General features: G+C 48.9%; 1 protein-coding gene across 1 annotated transcript in view; it reads right to left on the bottom strand.

Moving 5' to 3' along the window:
• The window catches only part of LOC140731533 (fructose-bisphosphate aldolase C), a 35,540-nt gene extending 28,069 nt beyond the window's left edge, over window positions 1-7,471 (bottom strand). The window contains exon 1 of the mRNA XM_073053002.1: window positions 7,335-7,471. The gene's annotated coding sequence lies outside the window, so the exon portion shown is untranslated. The remainder of the gene's footprint in view (window positions 1-7,334) is intronic.
• Window positions 7,472-14,151: the final 6,680 nt, after the last annotated feature.

Below are 14,151 nucleotides of genomic sequence, written 5' to 3'. Positions count from 1 at the left end.
TGAAAATGGACCCAAATGCAAGGCACATACACTGCAGTATTGGGAACTGGATTGGACGAGAGTTAGGGACGGGACAGGGCACAGACTAGGAGCTAGAACAGAAACACAGACATGGGCTAGGACTTTGGCTAGGAAAGCGGGACCAGGACAAGTAACTGGGAACTAGGCGAGGACATGATATGGCTGCAGGACTGGACGAGGCTAGGGTTTTTAGAAGCTAGGACCACCATCAGAGAGTCCAGTTCCACTCCCACAACATCACTGGCTTTATGAATGAGTTTGTTGATTCTGTTGGTGTCTGTTACCCTCAGCCTGCTGCCCCAGCACACAACAGCAAACTGGAATTGGAATTATTACCACATGAACCGTGAAAAGCTTGTCTTGCAACCTGTTCATATCGATCACATCATTACACAGTGCGTTGGACTGGAATGCGATAAAACAGTAATAAAGTGTGTGGAGCGGGTGAACAGTAACGTGCAGGATTATAACGAGGCACAGTCCTGTGCACACTGGATTTTTTATATGGTTCCAGATGGTACGGCTTCCACAGAGCCCTGATCTCAACATTATTGAGCTTGGCTGGGATTACCCGGGGAGACAGAAGCAAGCAAGATGGCCAAAGTCTGCAGAACAGTAGCAAGTTCTCCAAAATGCTTAGAACACCAGCCGATTTTCTTATAAATACTGCATGCCAGTGTCCCCAAGAGAACTGATGCAGTTTTAAAGGCAAAGGGAGGTCACACCATTTCTTATAGGAGATTCTGTATGGTTTTATAGGAGAGTGACGCTGAGAGGGAAACAGATTAGCCACGATGAAATGGCCAAGCAGACTCGATGGGCCAAATGGTCTAAATCTGCTCCTACATCTTATGGTCTCACACCAAATATTGATTTGATTTAGTTTATTGTTTACTGTCATTTAAAGTTTGTTTTTTAGATATTTAGAAACTTTTAATTTGAGTATTTTTGAAAGCATCAACACACACAAAATGCTGGTGGAACACAGCAGGCCAGGCAGCATCTATAAGAGAAGCACTGTCGACGTTTCAGGACCTGATGAAGGGTCTCGGCCCGAAACGTCGACAGTGCTTCTCCTATAGATGCTGCCTGGCCTGCTGTGTTCCACCAGCATTTTGTGTGTTGTTGTTGTTTGAATTTCCAGCATCTGCAGATTTCCTCGTGTTTGATTTTTGAAAGCATCTTTGCTTTACAGAACTTTGTTTACATGTGCTGAAGACTTTTACACAGCACAGTAGATTATGAGGCCAAGAGTCCTTCTATGTTTTACATTACAGAGTCCAGCACAGTACAGGCCCTTTGGCCCACAATGTGGTGCCAAGCCTTTAACCTACTCTGATCAATCTAATCCTTCCCTCCCAAATAGCCCTCCATTTTTCTATCATCCCAGAGTTCCTTAAATGCTCCTAATATATCTGTCTCTACCACCACCCCTGGCAGGGTGTTCCACGTCCTCACCACTCACTGTGTAAACAAAACCTAACTCTAACAACCTCCTACAATTACTTTTAAATTTTGCCCCCTCCTATTAGCGATTTCCACCTGGGGGAGCCTCTGGCTGTCCACTCGATCTATGCCTCTTATGTTTCACTTCTGTTGAGTCACCTTGTTCTACCTCAGTGCATTTTGATCTGTTTTGACAGTGCTCAGCACAAACCTTTCACTGTTTCATGGTACAATTAACAGTAATAAATCAATTTACTGGTTCACAGATGTCTGCTGACAGAGCACTCCTGTTCTCAGACTCTCAAGCATGTGAGCCCAAGTTGCAAGCATAACCGAGACAATGAGGGACTGCAGGTTTTGACTCTAAATGTTGATGATTCCCTCCCCCCACCACAGAAGATTCCTTCCCTCCCACTCCCCAACATATATGATTCCTTTCACCACCTTACTCCCCAACACAGATGCTGCTCAACACCAGCGGGACCAGAGAAAGATCCAAAATCAAGGGGGAGGATCTTAGAATTGAGCCCCTGTCTGAGCGTGAGCCAGTCCCAGACAATCAGTGCAGGGGTGACTGCCTGTCAGTTGAAAGTAAATTTACTATCAATGTGATCACCAGCTACAACCTGAGATTCATTTACTTGCAGGCATTCACTGGAAAAAATAAAGAAATACAATAGAATCCACATAAAACAGATGAAGAGAAGATAAAAGATATATAATATTGAGTAAATGTTTTGTAAAGGAGTCTTTGGGATCTAGTGCACAGGCAGACAGGTTTCACCTTGGGGAGGGCAGATCTGATGGTGGCCAAACAAGGACAGGAGGGTTACAGACCTGAGGGATGAGATGGAATGAATGTGCAGAGCTTGTCTCTAGTAATGGGGGAGTCTAGGACCAGAAGACTCAGTTTCAGAACAGCAATGAAGAGTAATTCCTTTAGCCAGACGGTGGTGAATCTGTAGAAATTCATTTCCACAGATGGCTGCGGAGGTCAGGTCATTGGGTATATTTGAAGCTGAAGTTGGTAGGTTCTTGATCAGTCAGGGCATCAAAGGTTATGGGGAGAAGGCAGGAGAATGGGATTGAGAGGGAAAATGGATTGGACAGGAGCAGCATTTGTCAAAGACACAGAGGGCAGCAGTTCCTCCTCAACAACAGTCAGCTATAGACAATTCTCAGGGTCAGCTGTTGGGTCGACAGGGTGGGGGCTGGGTACAGCACTCACATATTCTAGATAGGTCCCAGTTAGAAACTGTGTAGGGAGAGGGGGGTCCAATACTTCAGAAAGGTGTCATCCATCATTAAGGACACTCCACACTCCCCACCCAGGACATGTCCTCTTCTCATTCCTACCATTAGGGAGGAGATACAGGAACCTAAAGGCACACACTCAACACTTCAAGAACAGCTTCTTCCCCTCTGCCATCGGATTTCTGAATGGACACAGATTTCCATGGGCAGTGATCAGTGGTCAAGGAAAGCCAACTCCTGTGGTCACTTCCAGCGACGGAACTCCTGGCTGATGTGAAACCTGGGGGTGCGGGAGTGGGATAACTGGGGCCGCGCTGAGACTGAGAACATGATGTGTCAGCATTGGCAAATCCAGCACAGAATGGCAAATAGGCTCACAGTTACACAGCTGCCACAGACTCTTCAAAACACTCCATGGGCAAGGGACAGTAAGATCCCACAAAGGATAATAGTGACCAGATGCATTGTTGGTATTCTCCAAGGCATCAGAGGTTGGTGAAGTGTGGGAACAATGCACCTGAACATTTACAGACCCCGGGCTCATGGTGTAACATCAGTGTCTGTGATACTGCTGTACTCCCCAGGCACTGCGCTGGAGTTTGGATTATCATCTTAGAACAGGAACAGGCCCTTCGGTCCACAGGGTTGTGCCCAAATGCATTCGTAACCAAACGGCCAACTGACTGCCTACACAATGTCCTTTCCCCTCCTGTTCCTGTCTCTGTGGCTGTCAGTCAGGGTGCCAGGAGTTGGGGCACTATGTTGCAGTTGGGATATGGTGCTCAGTTCTAGTTACCTCATTATAGGAAGGATGTGGAGGCTTTAGAGAGGGTGCAGAGGAGATTTACCAGGATGCTGTCTGAATCAGAGAGCCTATAAGGATAGGTTGAACGAGCTAGGCTTTTCTCTTTGGAGTGAAGGAGGATAAGAAGTGACTTGATAGTACAGATGATAAAAGGCATAGACAGGGCGGACAGCAAGAGACTTTTTGTGTGGAAATGGCTAACAGCAGGGGACATAATTTTAAGATTATTGGGAAATATAGGAGAGATCTCAGAATTAGGTTTTGATTTTACACGGAGGGTGGTGGGTGCGTGGAGGCAGATACACGAGGGACATTTAAGTGATTCTTAGATAGCACCCGGGTGAAAGAAAATGGAGGAGAAAGTTTAGATTGATCTTAGAGTAGGTTGGCACAACATTGTGGGCCAAAGGGCCTGTACTGTAAATGTTCTATGTTGCAGTTATAGAAGACACTGAAGTATTTGAGGCACACTATTTAAGTTACAGCAAAGACATAATTAAGCTGGAAAGAGTTCTGAGAAGATTTACGAGGATCGAGGACCTGAGGTTGGCTAGGCTGGGTCTTTACGCCCTGGAATGTAGGAGACCGAGGGGAGACCTGGTGACAGTGTACAAGATCACAAGGACATGGTCTTTCCCCCGGGAGGAGGGAGGGCATACAGAGTGTCCTAATCACAGAACAATTTACAATGACCAATTGACCTACTGGACTGTGGGAGGAAACCAGAGCACCAGAGGAAACCTGCACGTCACGGGGAGAATGTACAAACTGCTTACAGGCAGCAGCGGGAATTGAACCAGAGTCGCTGTAAAACGTTGCGCTAACCACTACGCTGTGAAAAGGGACATTAGCAGCAACTTCTTCACACATGGGGTAGTGGGGGGGGGGGTGTAGTTTGAATGGTGGTTCAGGCAGACACATTGGCACCAAGCTGTCTGGATTAGTACATGGATCAGAGTGGTATGGGGGGCTATGAGCCCAAAGCAGGTGGATGGGACTAACACGCTGGGAAAAGACGGTCAGTATGGACCGGTTGCACCAAAGGGCCTGTTACCACGCTGTCTGACTGGCCTTCATCAACCATGGAACTGAGTTTAGGAGCCGAGAGGTAATGTTACAGCTAAATAGGACCCTGGTCAGACCCCACTTGGAGTACTGTGCTCAATTCTGGTCACCTCACTACAGGAAGGATGTGGAAACCAGAGAAAGGGTGCAGAGGAGATTTACAAGGATGTTGCCTGGATTGGGGAGCATGCCCCAGGTTGAGTGAACTCGGCCTTTTCTCCTTGGAGCGACGGATGATGAGAGGTGACCTGACAGAGGTGTATAAGATGATGAGAGGCATTGATCGTGTGGATAGTCAGAGGCTTTTTCCCAGGGCTAAAATGGCTGCCACAAGAGGACACAGGTTCAAAGTGCTGGGGAGTAGGTACAGAGCATATGTCAGGGGCCAGTATTTTATGCAGAGAGTGGTGAGTGTGTGGAATGAGCTGCTGGCAACGGTGGTGGAGGCGGATACGATAGGGTCTTTTAAGAGACTCCTGGACAGGTACATGGAGCATAGAAAAAGGCTATAGGTAACCCGAGGTAATTTCTAAAGTAAGTACATGTTCGGCACAGCATTATGGGCCGAAGGGCCTGTATTGTGCTGCAGGTTTTCTATGTTTCTATCTCCTGTGGGAAGTGATCACAACCCGGCCTTTCCCAGGACCCGAGATCGCTGCGGATAACCGTGCTGTGCCGCCGCTGAAAGGTGAGCGAGGTGGGACCGGGTGGCCCAGGCTGCAGGTCGAACAAAACGGGCACGGGGTAGACACAACAGAGAGACTGGAACAGCCGCAGGGCCAGCCAGACAGTGTCTGTTTCTGGTCACTCTGACTTCGCCTGCGCAGTGGTCGACTCTGCAGATACCGGTGCCATTCAGCTACAATTATAAAACCCTCGCAAAATGGTGGAGTCAGGCAGCATCTATGGAGAGGAGTAAAGATCCCGATGAAGGGTCTCAGCCCCAAACAATGTCTGCTTATTCCTCTCTAGAGATGCTGTCCGACCTGCTGAGTTTCTCCAGCATTTGCTGTGTGTTATATCAGATCTCCTGGAGCTGGCCTCCCCTCTCCCTCCGCGGTGACTGCGGTTCAGACGCTGGAAGTGTCGGTATGCAGGCTAACCCCTGCCGTGTCCTTCTCGGCGGCTGATCTCAAGGTCAAGGAGGCAACCTGGTGTCTGGACGTCTGCGAACTGACATCACCAGCGACAAAACCTGGCCTTCCCATGAATTGGCTCCCGGGAACGGATGGATAGGCCGGTGGAGTATGTGGGAGCTGCGGGTAAAGGCAGCACAAACGTCTATGTGGTTCTGGGTGGGTTCGGGCGGGGGTCGAACCTCCCCAGAGGGCACACGCAAAACAGCCCTGTCAAAGGTTACGGGAAGAAGGCAGGAGAACGGGGTTGAGATGGTTAATAAATCAGACACGACGCAAACCTGACGGACCGAACGACCCAATCCTACACCCAAATCTCACCGGATGTTTAAAATCTGAAATCCATGAGATTCCAGATTGTCAATCGGTCTAATTGAGTTTAGGGTCGCCGTGTATCGAGTTGGGATTTGAACATCCCCGTAGGTCCGGGGCCAGGCGCATCGCCCCCTCACTATTGCGGACTCTCAGAGACTCCAACACACCGTATTGCTACAGACTGCCGGCACGGAGCCATTTTCCTCAGGGGTAGTCAGCGGACCCACACTTAATCATTACCGTATTTAAACAGACATCGAATTACGTATCTTTCATCAGAACATTTACGTAGCTCTCGGATTAAAATATTTTTGTGCAAATGCATTTCAGATAATCCTGTGTCCACCGGTTCTGTCCCAAGAGTGTGATGAGACGGTGTGGAGGGAGATTCACTCTGTGTCTGACCCGGGAGTGTGTGACGGGATGGTGTGGAGGGAGTTTCACTCTGTGTCTGACCCCGGGAGTGTGTGATGGGACGGTGTGGAGGGAGTTTCACTCTGTGTCTGACCCCGGGAGTGTGTGATGGGACAGTGTGGAGGGAGGTTCACTCTGTGTCTGACCCCGGGAGTGTGTGATGGGACGGTGTGGAGGGAGTTTCACTCTGTGTCTGACCCCGGGAGTGTGTGATGGGACAGTGTGGAGGGAGATTCACTCTGTGTCTGACCCCGGGAGTGTGTGATGGGACGGTGTGGAGGGAGATTCACTCTGTGTCTGACCCCGGGAGTGTGTGATGGGACGGTGTGGAGGGAGATTCACTCTGTCTGACCCCAGGAATGTGTGATAGGACGGTGTGGAGAGTTTCACTCTGTGTCTGACCCCAGGAGTGTGTAATGGGATGGTGTGGAGGGAGTTTCACTCTGTGTCTGACCCCGGGAATGTGTAATGGGACGGTGTGGAGGGAATTTCACTCTGTGTCTGACCCCGGGAGTGTGTGATGGGACGGTGTGGAGGGAGTTTCACTCTGTGTCTGACCCCGGGAATGTGTAATGGGATGGTGTGGAGAAAGCTTCGCTTTTGCAGAATTCCACTGGTTTGTCTCCTAGTCTCATTGACCTAGTCAATGGACACTGGTTTGTGTCCATTGCGCAGGATTTCCCGTGTCCGGTCCGAGCGATACTGCGGGAGGATGTGAATCCGGGTGCAGAGGAATCGCCCGAACTCTCCATCCTTCACCCAGTAGCCGCCCGGACCCGGTGAGTGAGTCGCCACCGAATACCCGCATCCCCGGCGCGGAAAATCCCAGCTACGCACCCCCGTCCTCCTCCCCAAAAGCGCGTCTCCAAACCCCTCACCAGCCGCCGCTCCCCGTGGTCGAGTCTGCCGCTCCGCTCCGCTCCGCTCCGTGTCCCGTGTCCCGGGTCCCGGGTCGCTTGAATGCGCTACCCCCCCGCTCCGCCGCGGGTTAATAACGCGATTGTGATGCCGCAGAGTTACGTGACCGGGCAGACTCCGCCCCGGGCCGCCCGCACAGCGAAGGCGGGGAGGGGGGGTCCCGCACATCCCCGCCCACCGGCAAGCGGGCAGTCCTGCTGCAGAACGCTGGCTGTCGGGGGACACCGAGGGCGGAGGCGCGGAAAAAACGGGGGCAAAATCCTGGAGGTGCTAGGTAAAGGCAGCGGGGGGAGGTGGGGTAGCGGTGCCGAGCTGGGGGAACGATCGGTGGGCGGGACACTGCGTCTGCATCAAATCCTCACTTGCAACCAGCCGTTTAAAATGCTTTTGACAGGGGTGGAGGGTTCCGGACGACGTGCAGGCGGAGGGGATTAGTTCCATTGGAACCATAGTCGGCACCACAAATAAGGTGGGCCGAACGGCCTGTTAACGTGCTGTCCAGTGTTACGATTAAGAGTGTAGTCTTGAGGAAGGGGCTGTGAGATTGCCCGCGGCGACACGGTAACGTAGCGATTATCAATACAATAGACAGTAGGTGCAGGAGTAGGCCATTCGGCCCTTCTAGCCAGCACCGCCATTCACTCTGATCATGGCTGATCGTACACAATCAGTACCCCGTTCCTGCCCTCTCCCCATATCCCTTGACCCCGCTATCTATAAGAGCTCTATCTAACTCTCTCTTGAATGCATCCAGAGACTTGGCCTCCACTGCCTTCTGGGGCAGAGCATTCCACATATCCACCACTCTCTGGGTGAAAAAGTTTTTCCGCATCTCTGTTCTAAATGGCCTACCCCTTATTCCTAAACTGTGGCCTCTAGTTCTGGACTCACCCATCAGCAGGAACATGTTTCCTGCCTCCAGCGTGTCCAATCCTTTAATAATCTTATATGTTTCAATTAGATCCCCTCTCATCCTTCTAAATTCCAGTGTATACAAGCCCAGTCACTCCAATCTTTCAACATATGACAGTCCCGCCATCCCGGGAATTAACCTTGTGAACCTACGCTGCACTCCCTCAATAGCAAGAATGTCCTTCCTCAAATTTGGAGACCAAAACTGCACACAATACTCCAGGTGGGGTCTCACCAGGGCCCTGTACAACTGCAGAAGGACCTCTTTACTCCTATACTCAATTCCTCTTGTTATAAAGGCCAGCATGCCATTAGCTTTCTTCACTGCCTGCTGTACCTGCATGCTTGCTTTCATTGACTGATGTACAACACCTAGATCTCGTTGTACTTCCCCTTTTCCTAACTTGACTCTATTTAGATAGTAATCTGCCTTCCTGTTCTTGCCACCAAAGTGGATAACCTCACATTTATCCACATTAAACTGCATCTGCCATACATTTGCCCACTCACCCAACCTGTCCAAGTCACCCTGCATTCTCATAACATCCTCCTGACATTTCACACTGCCACCCAGCTTTGTGTCATCAGCAAATTTGCTAATGTTACTTTTAATCCCTTCATCTAAACATTAATGTATATTGTAAACAGCTGCGGTCCCAGCACCGAACCTTGCGGTACCCCACTGGTCACAGCCTGCCATTCTGAAAGGGACCCGTTAATCGCTACTCTTTGTTTCCTGTCAGCCAGCCAATTTTCAATCCATGTCAGTACTCTGCCCCCAATACCATGTGCCCTAATTTTGCCCACTAATCTCCTATGTGGGACTTTATCAAAAACTTTCTGGAAGTCCAGGTACACTACATCCACTGGCTCTCCCTTGTCCATTTTCATAGTTACATCCTCAAAAAACTCCAGAAGATTAGTCAAGCATGATTTTCCCTTCATAAATCCATGCTGACTCGGACTGATCCTTCTACTGCTATCCAAATGTGTCATAATTTCCTATTTTATAATTGACTCCAGCATCTTTCCCACCACTGACGTCAGGCTAACCGGTCTATAATTCCCTGTTTTCTCTCTCCCTCCTTTCTTGAAAAGTGGGACAACATTAGCCACCCTCCAATCAGCAGGAACTGTTCCTGAATCTATAGAACATTGGAAAATGATTACCAATGCGTCCACGATTTCTAGAGCCACCTCTTTAAGTACACTGGGATGCAGACCATCAGGTCCCGGGGACTTATCAGCCTTCAGACTCAACAGTTTATCCAACACCGTTTCTTGCCTAATATAAATTTCCTTCAGTTCATCCTTTACCCTAGTTCCTTTAGCCACTATTACATCTGGGAGATTGTTTGCATCTTCCCTAGTGAAGACAGATCCAAAGTACTTGTTCAACTCGTCTGCCATTTCCATTTCTGTCTTCAATGCCCAATTTTGGTCTTAACTAATTTTTTGCTATTCACACACCTAAAGAAGCTTTTACTATCCTCCTTTATATTCTTGGCTAGTTTACCTTCGTACCTCATTTTTTCTTGGCGTATTGCCTTTTTTGTTATCTTCTGTTGCTCTTTAAAAGCTTCCCAGTCCTCCGGTTTCCCGCTCATCTTTGCTATGTTATACGTCTTCTCTTTTATTTTTATACTGCCCTTTACTTCCCTCGTCAGCCACGGCCGCCCCTTACTCCCCTTAGGATCTTTCTTCCTCTTTGGAATGAATCAATCCTGCACCTTCTGCATTATTCCCAGAAATACCTGCCATTGTTGTTCCACTATCTTCCCTGCTAGGGTATTGTTCCATTGAACTTTGGCCAGCTCCTCCCTCATAGCTCCATAGTTCCCTTTGTTCTACTGTAATACTGACACATCCGATTTTCCCTTCTCCTTCTCAAATTGCAGGTTAAAACATAATATATTATGGTCACTACCTCCTAATGGTTCCTTTACCTCGAGGTCCCTGATCAAATCTGGTTCATTGCACAACACTAAATCTAGAATTGCCTTCTCCCTGGTAGGCTCCAATACAAGCTGTTCTAAGAATCCATCTCGGAGGCACTCCACAAACTCCCTTTCTTGGGGTCCAGTACCATTCTGATTCTCCCAGTCTACCTGCATGTTGAAATCCCCCATGACAACTGTATCATTACCTTTGCGACATGCCAATTTTAACTCTTCATTCAACTTACACCCTACATCCAGACTGCTGTTTGGGTGCCTGTAGATAACTCCCACTAGGGTCTTTCTACCCTTAGAATTTCTCAGTTCTATCCATACTGACTACATCCCCTGATTCTATGTCCCCCCTCGCAAGGGACTGAATATCATTCCTCACCAACAGAGCCACCCCACCCCCTCTGCCAGTCAGTCTGTCCTTTCGATAAGATGTATATCCTTGAATATTCATTTCCCAGGCCCTGTCCGCTTGAAGCCATGTCTCTGTTATTCCCACAACATCGTACTTGCCAATTTCCAACTGAGTCTCAAGCTCATCTACTTTATTCCTTAACGCTTATCGTGACGCTTTATAGCGCCAAGGTATAACACTGAAGATTGTCACAATGGGGAAGGTAGAGGGTAGCTGCCACTACCTATTAAATGCGTATCAAGCAGCCTCTGAGAACTAAGTCATGCTCCTGACCTTCACGTGTGGTTTAGCTATCAAGCCTGGCTGAACTGTTTTGACTGACAGAAGAAGCGCAAAGGCTTGTTACTGGAGCCTTAAACCATAAGACATGAGAGCAGAATGAGGCCATTCGGCCCATTGTGTCTGCACTGCCATTCCACAGTGACTGATTTATTGCCCCTCTCAACCGCACTCTCCTGCCTTCTCCCGGTAACCTTTGATGCCCTGACTAATCAAGAATCTAGTAACCACCACTTTAAATATACACTATGACCTGGCCTCCACAGCCGTCTATGACAATGAATTCCACAGATTCACCAGCCTCTGGCTAAAGAAATTCCTCATCTCTGCTCTAAATGGACGTCCCTCTATTCTGAAGCTGTGCCCCCTGGTCCTAGACTTCCTACCTCACACACACACTATAGGAAACATCTTCTCTACATCCACTCTAGTGAGGCATTTCAATGAGACCCCCCCCTCCCATTCTTCTAAACTCCAGCGTGTACAGGCCCAGAGCCATCAAACACCCCCCCCCCCCCGTACATTAACCCTTTCATTCCCAGAATAATTCTCGTCAAGCTTATCTGGGCCCTCTCCAATGCCAGCACGTCCGTTCTTAGATCGCCAGCAGGTGGTAAGAGTGGACTCTGTCACCTCTGACCCTCAACAGAGGTGCCCCTCAGGGCTATGTCCTAAACCCCCTCTTTTCCTTTCTATCTACTCATGACTGTGTCGCCACCCACAGCTCCCAATTTGCTAATTAAATTTGCTGACGACACTACATTGATTGGCCTGATCTCAAATAATAATGAGGCAGCCTACAGGGAAGAATTCATCTCTCTGACACAGTGGTGTCAAGAAAACAGCCTCTCCCTCAACGTCACAAAAACAAAGGAGCTGGTTGTGGATTACAGGAGGAATGGAGACAGGCTAACCCCTATTGACATCAATGGATCTGGAGTTGAGAAGCTTTAAATTTATCAGCATAAACATCACTGAGAATCTCACTGGTCTGTACACACCAGCTGTGTGGTGAAAAAGGCACAACAGTAGCCTCTTTCAACTCAAACAGTTGAGGAAGTTTGGTATGCCCCCCAAATTGTAAGAACTTTCTACAGGGGCACAATTGAGAGCATCCTGACTGGCTGCATCACTGCCTGGTATGGGAACTGTACCTCCCTCAATTGCAGGACTCTGCAGAGAGTGGTGCGGACAGCCCAGCACATCTGTAGATGTGAACTTCCCACTATTCAGGACATTTACAGAGACAGGTGTGTAAAAAGGGCCCGAAGGATCATTGGGGACCCGAGTCACCCCAACCACAAACTGTTCCAGCTGCTACCATCTGGGAAACAGTACTGCAGCATAAAAACCAGGACTAACAGGCTCTGGGACAGCCCCTTCCACCAGGCCAGCAGACTAATTAATTCATGCTGACACAACTGTATTTCAGTTATATTGACTGTCCTGTTGTACGTGCTATTATGAATTACTATAAATTGCACATTCAGCTGGAGATGTAATTTATAGATTTTTATGCCTCATGTACGTGAAGGATGTAATTAATAAATTGAATTCAGGATAAAGGGCCCAAACTGCTCACAACACTACAAATGCTGCGTGCCCAATGCCATACGAAACCTCAGCGTTACCCCCTTGCTGAGAGGGGAATGGATCAGCCGTGTAGGATGGCAGAGCAGACTTAATACTAACATATGCCTTCCTTATCACTGACTCAACCTTTAGAGAAGGACTTCCCAACAACCTCTCCCGTTTGCTGGCTCATCTGGATCTAATCCAGCTGTTTGTCCCTGCAAGTGACCAAAGTGCTGCCCCTGCCCATACACCACCTCTCTCACCTCCATTCAGGGCCCCAAAGTGGGGCAAAACTTCACCTGTGAATGTGCTGGGGTCATCTATTGTATCCCTGCTCCTCTACATTGGTGAGACCTGTCATAGACTGGGAGACCGCTTTGTCGAGCACCTCTGCTCCATCCATCACAAGCAGAATCCCAGTGCCGAAATATTTTAATTCCCATTCCAATTCTGACGTACAAGTCCAAGGCCTCCTCTTGTGCCAGCTCACCCTCAGGGTGAAGGGGCAACATTATATTCTGTCTGGGTAGCCTCCACCCTGATGGCATGAACATCGATTTCCTCTTCTGGTAACCCCCCTCCCCATCTGTCCATTATCTTCTATTCCCCACTCTAACCTATTCTCATCTGCCTATCACCTCCTTCTATGGTCCTCTCTTCTCTATCAGACTCCTTCCTCTCCAGCCCTTCACCTCTCCTTCCCACCTGGGTTCCCCCTATCATCTTCCAGCCATCCTCCTTCCCCCACACCTTTTTAATTCCCCTTTCCATTCCAGTCACGATGAAGTGTCTCTGCCTTAAATGCTGTTTATTCATCTCCATAGATGCTGTCTGACCTGCTGAGTCGCTCCAGCATTGTGTGTGTTGCTCTGTAGAATCTCACGTTTATGACTTGCTTTGAAGCCATGGTTGGCTCGTCCATTGCCATTTTTATTTTATTTTGTGATACAGCATGGAACCGACCTTTCCAGTGCAAGGAGACAGACCGCCCAGCAACCCACTGATTTAACCCTAACCTAATCACGGGACAATTTACAATGACCAATTAACCTCCTGTCTGGTACATCTTTGGACTACGAGGTCACAGGGAGAACATACAAACATATTACAGAGGAGAGTGGAATTGAACTCTGACCTCCAACACCCTGAGCTGCAATAACTCACCCACCCTCAGGTTTGTCTGATCCTCATTCCGTTTATTTCCAACAGCTGTCAGGAAGAGACTCGGGGGGGGGGGGGGAGGAGACTTCCTGTGGGTTACTGTGGATGTGCCAGGAGGGGAGGGGGGGGAGGTTACTGTGCCCTGGGACACGTGAGCTCTCATTGCCCACCCCCGGCCAAACCAGAGGGCGGGCCTGAGAATACAGGTTTGTCCCTTTAAGACAGAGATGAGGAGGAATTTCTTTAGCCAGATGGTGAATCTGTGGGATTTATTTACCACAGACAGCTGTGGAGGCCAAATCATTGGGTATGTTTAAAGCAGAAGTTGATTGGTTCTCAATTAGTAAGAATGCCAAAGGTGACGGAGAAGTTGGGAGGATGGGGTTGAGGGGGATCTGGGACCAGCCATGATGGAATGGGCCGAATGGCCTTATTCTGTTCTCTGTTGTATGGTAACGAGGGCAGGTTATTCACCCAGCCAAGGCT

Source organism: Hemitrygon akajei, chromosome 8 (genome assembly GCF_048418815.1).
Source record: "Hemitrygon akajei chromosome 8, sHemAka1.3, whole genome shotgun sequence".
Lineage (NCBI taxonomy): Eukaryota > Metazoa > Chordata > Chondrichthyes > Myliobatiformes > Dasyatidae > Hemitrygon > Hemitrygon akajei.
This window is presented reverse-complemented; position numbering and strand designations above follow the sequence as displayed.